The sequence below is a fragment of the Gigantopelta aegis genome, unplaced genomic scaffold, assembly GCF_016097555.1.
Source record: "Gigantopelta aegis isolate Gae_Host unplaced genomic scaffold, Gae_host_genome ctg3113_pilon_pilon, whole genome shotgun sequence".
NCBI lineage: Eukaryota > Metazoa > Mollusca > Gastropoda > Neomphalida > Peltospiridae > Gigantopelta > Gigantopelta aegis.
This window is the reverse complement of record NW_024533181.1, coordinates 57,501-66,786: the sequence shown is the minus strand read 5'-3', so window position 1 is coordinate 66,786 and position 9,286 is coordinate 57,501.

Here is a 9,286-nt window from a genome sequence, read left to right as displayed (position 1 = left end):
GCCTCACTCTGTCTGGCCATTTTTGCTGCTTTTTTCAAGGTAAGATTCTCATCTAGTTGCATTCTTTCAGATAATACCTGGTCTGCGATGCCGACTACGATTCTGTCCCGAATCATCTCGTCGTGTAGGGACTCGTACTCGCATTTCTCCGCTAAGTTGTATAGTGCTGTGATTGAATACATCCACAGGCTCACTTCCTCCTGTCGTCTAGAGTTGAATTTTGCTCGTTCATATATGATATTTTTTTTCTTTATGAAATAATTGTCAAAACTTTCCTTTTACCGTGTCGTATTTTCATGTCCTCGACTGACAGCTTAAAAGCTTGGAAAAATGTCATCAGCATTGTCTCCCATAGAATAAATCAAAGTATTCACCTGGTTCTCTTCACTCTTCTCTACCAGGCCAGAGGCTTGTCTGAATCACTCGAACCTTCTGATCCACCGAGGCCATTCCTCCGTGTGGGTGAAGTTAAATGGTTCTGGAGCGGTGATCTGGTATGAAGTCATCCTGACACCATGTAGTGGTTTGGTTTGAGAGAGATATATTTATTCTTTTAACACAACCAAACTCAAGTGATAACAGACGGACTAACAAACAAAACATGTCTTCTTATATACCAAATACATAATGATATTCATAACAATGTTAGTTAATAAGTTGCATACATTACAAAATTAACTTGTCATTTACAAGTAATTTTTAGCTTACATGGATGGATTACTATGGAATCCAATATTCATGTCAATTACTCACTATACAAATTGTTGGTTGTAATAGTATGTATAATATAATTAACAAATTATACAGTCAGTAATTCACATGAATTCTAAATTCCATAGGTATAATCCACCGATGTGCCAATATCATTGAATATAAAATGTCTGTATTATTTGCCACATTGTAAAAAATTAATGATGATGGTCCATCTTCCAGCTACAACAATGATTGAAGTTGTATCTCCTTTATACTGCTACACAGCTTACTCTTAGCTCTAATACTTTCGTAGAATATGCAATAATATCATCTCAGTTAATAGATCAATCACAATGTACGTATATAACGATTTGTGCCACACAACCGTAGATGATGTCATTGACTGCCGCAAATAAATTCACGTGAGACAAGTATTCAGTATCAAGCAGCGAAAATGTCTCGTCCTATACAGCTCTTCAAGATCAGCTTCGACCTTTATTGCTGCATGATGTATTGGAGACAGGGACACATCGGTCGTGGAGCTTATGGTGTTGTTTCTGAGGTTAAAGTTAGTGGTCTGATTTGCGCTGGAAAAACTCTACATGAAGCTATTGTACAGGTATAACTAAGAGTAGAAAAAGTCCCTCTATTCTCGTACATCTCTTTCTCAAGCTTAAATAAATCTTAATAAACAGAAAAGTTAGTTGTATCATATAATAAATAATATTTACTAAACTACTTTTAAAGGAAATGGATTGTTATTACTTCCTAATAGTCTGTGGGAAATGAACCTAAAAATTAAGTGTTTGTGTTGATAAAATGGTACATTTGTTTTCCACATTTTAGGAAGAAACGTTAGCTAAATTTATTGAAGAATGTCTTTGTCATAGTCAACAACGTCATCCTAACATTGTCCAGTTAATAGGTGTCCATTCTAGACCTAACAATCAACTACCTATGTTAGTAATGGAGTATCTTCCTATGTCATTAACACAATGTTTAGAATCACATCGTGATCTCCCACTTCAAATTAAATTCCCTATACTTCTTGATGTTGCAAAGGGTCTCAATTATCTCATTGTAAGAGGCCTCCCATTGTCCATCGTGATCTCACAGCCAATAACATATTATTGACCTCTAATTTTGTAGCTAAAGTATCTGACCTGGGTGTGTCTAGAATGACAGACACATTTAGATTCCAACAACTGTCTGTAGCACCAGGTAATTCTGTTATGATGCCTCCTGAAGCTCGCAGGGACAATCCAGTTTATGACTATAAGCTAGATGTCTTTTCTTATGGCTGTCTTATTCTGCATGTCTTCACACATGAATGGCCTAAACCCTCTGAATGAATTCATTCGTAGAACTGGTTTTTTCCAAAGGGGGAATTATACTCTTGTTAATGAAATGGGATAGGAGATCCAGATATACAACAGCAATATCTAATGATAACCCTTTCTATTTCTTTGCCAAATCTTGTCTGGAAAATGATCCTGAGAAACGGACCTACTATGAGTAATGCTATTACATGTGCTCAACGTGCTGTTTCTAGTCTAGGTCCATTGAGAAAATCAATTAGAGATGATAACGAAATCAATGCACTAAGAAGACAAGTGGATCAGTTACGAGTACAAGATATTCATGTATTGGAAGAAAGGAATGAAGCACAAACTAATGCTTGTCTGTTGGAAGAGGTAATGGAACAAACACAAAGTTATACTCAGAGATTAGAACAAGAAAAGAATGAAGCACAAGACAATGTCAATCGATTGCAAAGAAAGAGAAGGAGAAAATTACAAGATCAACCGATCAATTGGAACAGGAAAGAAAGAGAGAGCACAAGACAATGTTAATCAATTGCAGCAAGAAAGGAAAAATTACAAGATCAAATCGATCAACTGGAACAAGAAAGAAAGAGAGCACCAAGACAATGTTAATCAATTGCAGCAAGAAAAAGAGAAAGTAGAAACTCGTGCTCAAATTGGAACAGACAGAAGAGAAAGTACAAAAAGTATGCTAGCAGATTAGAAGTAGAAAAGAAAACAAAATGCAAGAGAATATCATAGATTGAAACAAGAAAAAGATGAAAGTTCAAGACACTATTAATGAATTAGAACAAGAAAATGAAAAAAGTAGTATCTGATGTTTGCATTTTGAAAGAAGAAATGCAACAAGCACTGCGTATGGTCATAGGTTAGAAAAAGAAATGGACAGAGTACAAGATTATGCTAAAGCATTAGAACTAGAATGGAACAAACACAAGAGATTGTCTTTAAATTGAAAAACAAGAGAAGAAAATGGAACAAGACAATGTTGATCGATTACAAAAAGAAAAGGAGAAAGCACAAAAGGATGCTTATGTATCAAAGAGAAAAAAATGGAAGAAGTACAGCAGTATGCTCATAGATTAGAAGAAGCGAGAAGGAGAAATCAGATGCTAATACTTGTCATTGGAGAGAGTTTTAGAACAAACACAAGAGTATGCTTGTAAATTGGAACAAGAAATGGGAGAAAGCACAAACTGATGCTGTGTTTGATCGATGGTATGGAGCAAGCGCGCAGAAGCATGCTCAAAAGTTGGAAGAAGAAAAGAAGAAAACACAACAATACGTTTAGTACATTGGCACAAGAGAACGTGAGTTACACTAACAAATTGCAACAAGTAAAGAAAGAAATGCAAAAGAAGGTCTACAGTTTAGAACAGAAAAGAAGAAAAACACAAAACAATGCTCATCAACTAGCTTGTAAAATCAAATGAAGAGAAAGATAAAGACTGGATCTTTTAAATAAAGAACAAAAGAGAAAACATTTCGTTAAGGAGACAGGTGATGATGACTTGGAGAGGAGATTGAAACAAGTTCAGACAGTATCATTCAAAGTTTCATTATTAATTGTGATTGTAATAATAGTAGCAATTTTGCTTTTTAAAAGTTAGTAGAAACAACAATAGTCTTACGGAAAGTTTTTTATTCTCCGTAAAGAGTATTGTTTGTACAACAATGTAGCAGGATTTTACATAACTATACCAATATTACAAAATTACAATAAAAACATTATTATGGTGATGAAAGTTTATGCACATTATTTAGGTAAAATGAATATCTCAATGTTATTAGTATAGAGTTATATTTATTATCATACCTATCGTTGATGTGCATGATATTATACGATATGATCTATAGGTAAAGACTATATTATTTGCCATACCTCCAATCATATGATCAACTTACATTATGCATCACAGGTTTATCGTATGTTATATACATTTATGATATATATGTCGTTAGTGTGTACACATGTCTTGTAAATCAATTTAACATGTGATACATATGGTGGTAACTGGAATAGGAAAAATTAAAAAGAATAGGATTATAACAGAATAACAAAGAAGAGAATACAACAATCACAATCAAAGAGTGAACATGTGTGTCTGACCAAAAAACAACGAGCATGACTCATAATATAATTACATCCAATAAACACAAATAATGACAAATTAACATACATCAATGCATAATTCAACACACTACATTCCTCCCCACTTAAATTAAGGGAGTCTAAAAGTACCTGTCAGGAGGTCTTTGATTACGTGTAGGATAAGGTGAATTAAATGAAAATGATGGAGGTGTATCGGATGCTGTAGAAGTTGAGTTGGTTTCCAAATTGGAAGTTAGAGCAGTAACACCATATGGGCTGATGTAACAGAATCTTTAGCAGGTGGTAAAATTATAATTGTGTCATGATATCCACCTCAGAGGTGTATCACCCAACCACAGCACTAGGCTGAGTATTCGTACTAGTCTCTATCAAACTTCCCGTCTAAGAATTTGATCAATATGACACCTTCACCGAGACCACTATGGAGATTTAACAATATATGACATGGGGCCAAGTTTTTTTTTCCACAATAGTACCAGGCTGCCAAGTGACACTGTTATGACGATGAATCTTGACTATAACATCATCACCAATCATAAAGTTTCTCTTGAGACTGTGCCCATCATAAGCCTGTCTTGGAGACTCTGTTTCTCCAATACTTGCCTTCCATAGTTTGGGTTTAGCAAATCTAGTTAGTCTTGATGTGACGATTGAGAAATAGGTACTTGGTGGCACTCCTGTAACAGTATGAAGTGTTGAGCGATACTTTAGAAGAAAGCTGGACAACTTATGCTGATCAGACCTTTTATCTCTCCTTCCCTGCCATAATTGATTTCTTCAAGGTTTGTACAAATCGCTCTGCTGCACCATTTGTTGCTGGACAATACGGAGCTGTTCGACAATGTTTTATGCCATTGCATTAAGGAATAGTTGGAAACTCTTCAGAGCTGAACCTGAGGACATGATCAATGTTCCTGATTTATTACAGGTAGCTACATCACTAAAATAGGAAACATAATAATTTTACAACTTATCTCATAAACATAATCTAAATAATTAAATTACGTCAACTAATTACCTCAAAAATTGAAAACTAAAAATAATTTCATAAATAAGCAATTAAATGGAGCATTTCTAGATACTTGACGAAATGTAAAAATGTGTCATTGTTTATGACATATTCAGTTTTTCATTTTCATTTAGTGTGGCCATTCAATATTGTTGCTTGATCATATAACAATAATGACACAAATTATGTACTTACCTAACTTTTTACTTTTTTTCCTGATATTCATCATCTTCTCCATCAGTCACTAAAAACACATTACTACCATTTACTACAGTTAACCAAGTATCATATAAGATTGGTAATCTTTTTTGATGAAATTTCTTAGTAGTTCTGATAGTGATCATAATATTGTTGCCGCTTTCTCATTGTTACGTAATATCCGAATGGAAGATTACTATTTTCAATTAGTTCTTTCTGGTCCACAACAAAATAAATATTTGTGTTTTGTTTTAGCCATTTTGGAGAAGGACTAGATGTTATAATATTAACAGTTTTTGTTTTCAACTGTTGACTTTGTTTCATTTACAGTCTTAACATTATTCAATGATGATGCTTATAATAATACAATGTCCTCATGCGACCATGATAGTATGAAATAATGATTAGGAGTACTGTTCCAGTTATTACTATAATAGAAACAGCTTTAAAAGTCCTTTGGATGATCATAAATCTGTGTTAAAGAAAGTAATTAAAGTTAAAATAATTCCCAAAAGATATCTGTCTTGACATTAATATTTATGATACAATTTCCACAAGAGTACAAATCTTGTGAAGGCTTAATCTTTTGTGGAATACTTCCATCACAGAAAAGTCATGTATTTAATTAATAACTGCTGTTGAGTGACAAGAATAGGCTAGTAAACTCCATGGAGTAGCTTGTAATAAATGCTACCTCTATTGAATTCCCTACCATGCACACCAATAACTTAGTCTCCTTCCCATACAGTCACTTGCTAAAGCAGAGAATAGTGTATGCACACATTGAACACTTTCTTGTCACCAGAAATTTCTGCCAAGTAGGCATTTCTGCTGACCCAATAAAGTAACTGCTTTCCATGTGAGGTCTTATCACTATAAAAACTGATTGGTTGATTTAACCAATATATATCGTTAATAAATTAAAGATACACATGATGCAAACAAGACTGAAAGCAAAATTCATAGAGTTGTGATTACACTTGTCTTATAGATTTAAACAGTTTATAAAATAATAATAAAAACAATATTAGTTCTATAAATTTATAATAGTTTGCATCATCCAATCTATAAAACCATAATTATATTGGTAAATAAATCTATTAGTTCTACAGGGTGAATGTATATTATTGCTCAAAACTAATACAAAGACTATTCCAAGACTACATCTCCCCCCCCTCATTAAAATCTCTTTTCTTGCTTTGCTGTTCTTCAGAACAATGATAAATATCACAAATATCAAGGTGGCAAAACTATGCAAGCAATTTGTAGTTTATTGACCAATAATCGAAACCATAGGCATATACTCTAACTGAACAAACAAAGTTAGTCATATGAAATAAACCTCTATTCATGGCTTGATATGAAGTCATACTCATGAGTAAGAGAAAACTTTGCCTTTTGTTGAATTTATACATATTAAGTTAGACTTGTGGTAACACAGTATTGCATGGGCTTTTCATGGTATAATTGAAAACAATAGTAATTATTAACACATAGGTGAAATAACAAAATGCTTTTATAAATATTACCTCAAACTGAGTTTTCCCTGTTCATTTACATTTCATTGACATCTTTCACTTATTTATACTCTAATTCCAATATCTAAATAGTCTTCAGATCTACCTGAAAGTGGCCTGTAGTGTTGTTGTTTAATTATCTATATTAACTATAACTAAAAATTATTTTAGTAAGCACTTTGTAATTTAGTTAACTCAACTATAAATCTAACTAAAATTATTTCAGGTAAGCATACTATAACTATAACTAAAAGTTTGGACAATTTTTGTGAACTAGACTGCACACTTCATAGTAAGTGGTATTATTGATAGAGATTGAAGCCATAGTAATTTCAAAAGTATTACATTGTAGTGTCACACAGTTTGTATGATCTGATGATCTACTACAATTTTAGGATTTTCAAAAATATAATAATATTTACTTTGAAAACATAAATGGTTCAAATTAGGCTGTAATAAGTATGCAAGCAATCGTAATCAGAAACTTCTAAATTAATTATTACACAATGAAGAACTTGGGCAGTGAAGTGATTTAAACCTAAAATGACACAATCAGCCTACAATACTTTTGAAATTAAACAAAAGGCACCTTGACTGATCATCTTTGAAAGGAAAGTTGGCATTAGGTTACTCTAATTTCATTATGTTTTGGAGCCTCTCATAAAGCATAACTGACCACAGCCATAAGCAAATCCAACCTTTAAAGAGGAAGAGACAATGTCACGAGTACTTATTGTAATAACTTGTTTTACCTGTCAACCTTTCTAATTGGCAAAATTAATCCATGTGCAATATGTTAAACCATCTATGGATTCATACTATTGAATCCAAATATTCATGTCAATTACTAACTAACTATAGTAATTTGTTGGTTTGTTATAGTTTATAACATTATTTACAAATTTTACAGGGAGTAATTCATATGAATTCTAAATTCATAGTATAATCCACTGATGTGCCAACATCATTGAATATAAAATGTCTGTATTGATTGCCACACTAATGACGATGGTCCATCTTCTAGCTATGATTGGAGTTGTAGCTCCTTTAATACTACTATACAATTACTCTTAGTTCAAATACTTTCGTAGAAGATGCAATAATATCATCTCATTTAATCATCAATCACAATTGTACATGTTATAACGTTTTGTGCCATCACAAACCATTGATGATGTCATTGACTGCCGCAAATAAAATCCGTGAGACAAGTATTCCGCGAAAATGTCTCAAGATCGGCTCCAACCTTATTTTGTACATGATGTAAAGGAGACGGAAAACACATCGGTCATGGAGCTTATGGTTCTGTTTCTGAGGTTAGAGTTTAGTGGGTCTGATTTGCGCTGGAAAGACCGTACACGAAGCTATTGTACAGGTACAAATTGTAACCAAGATTCGAACAGTCCCCTTTGTTCTCGTACACCTCTTTTCTAAGCTTAAATAAATCTTAATAAACAGTAAACGTGTAGTTGTACCATATATCAATATTATTTACTAAACTACTTTTAAAAAGGAAATGTATTGTTGTTTACTTCCTAATAATCTGGGGAAGTGAACCTAAAAATTAATGTTTGTGTTGATAAAATGGAGACATTTGTTTTTCCACATTTTTAGGAAGAAACGTTAGCTAAAATTTATTGAAGAATGTCTTTGTCATAGTCAATAACGTCATCCTAACATTGTCCAGTAATAGGTGTCCATTCTAGACCTAACAATCGACTACCTATGTTAGTATGGAGTATCTTCCTCATTCTTTAACACAATGTTTAGAATCACATCGTGATCTCCCACTTCAAATAAAATACTCCATTCTTCTGTGTGCGAAGGTCCAATTATCTTCATTGTAAGAGACCCCCCATTGTCCGATGGAACTTCATCATCCACTGATGCACATCTGCATACTTGTCTTGACCATATCTCTACAGCGTGGTCCTCCTCTGGCTTTCTGTATGACACTGAACTTCATTCTGTTGTTGCTGCTTCTCTTTTGTTTTTTCCCCCGTCTTTCTCTTCATTTCGAGTCATTTCACTTCCACGTGTTACTTTTGACTTGTTACTTCTCTGGAGTCCCCAACTGCTTCAATGAATTCACATCACATCTTATGACACTTGTGATTCGTTTTAAGCCAACAGCCTGTACCCTTTTGACATCCTTACATACCCACGACAGATTCTTTCCGACTTCTGTCTAATTTTCGTATGCTTATTTATCTGGAATCTGGACCATAGGACTACACCCCACACTTTCAGTTGACGCATATTGTTGCCTTCCATTCTCGCTCATGGGTGTTGTATTGTTCTTAAACAGCTGTTTGCTGTGTTCTATTTTGAATATACTGCTGTGAACTTCTTCTGCCCCATAGATTAGACATTCCACCAATAACAGGCGAGCTTGATCCAGATCACTGTTGGAATGAAATACGCTTGCTAA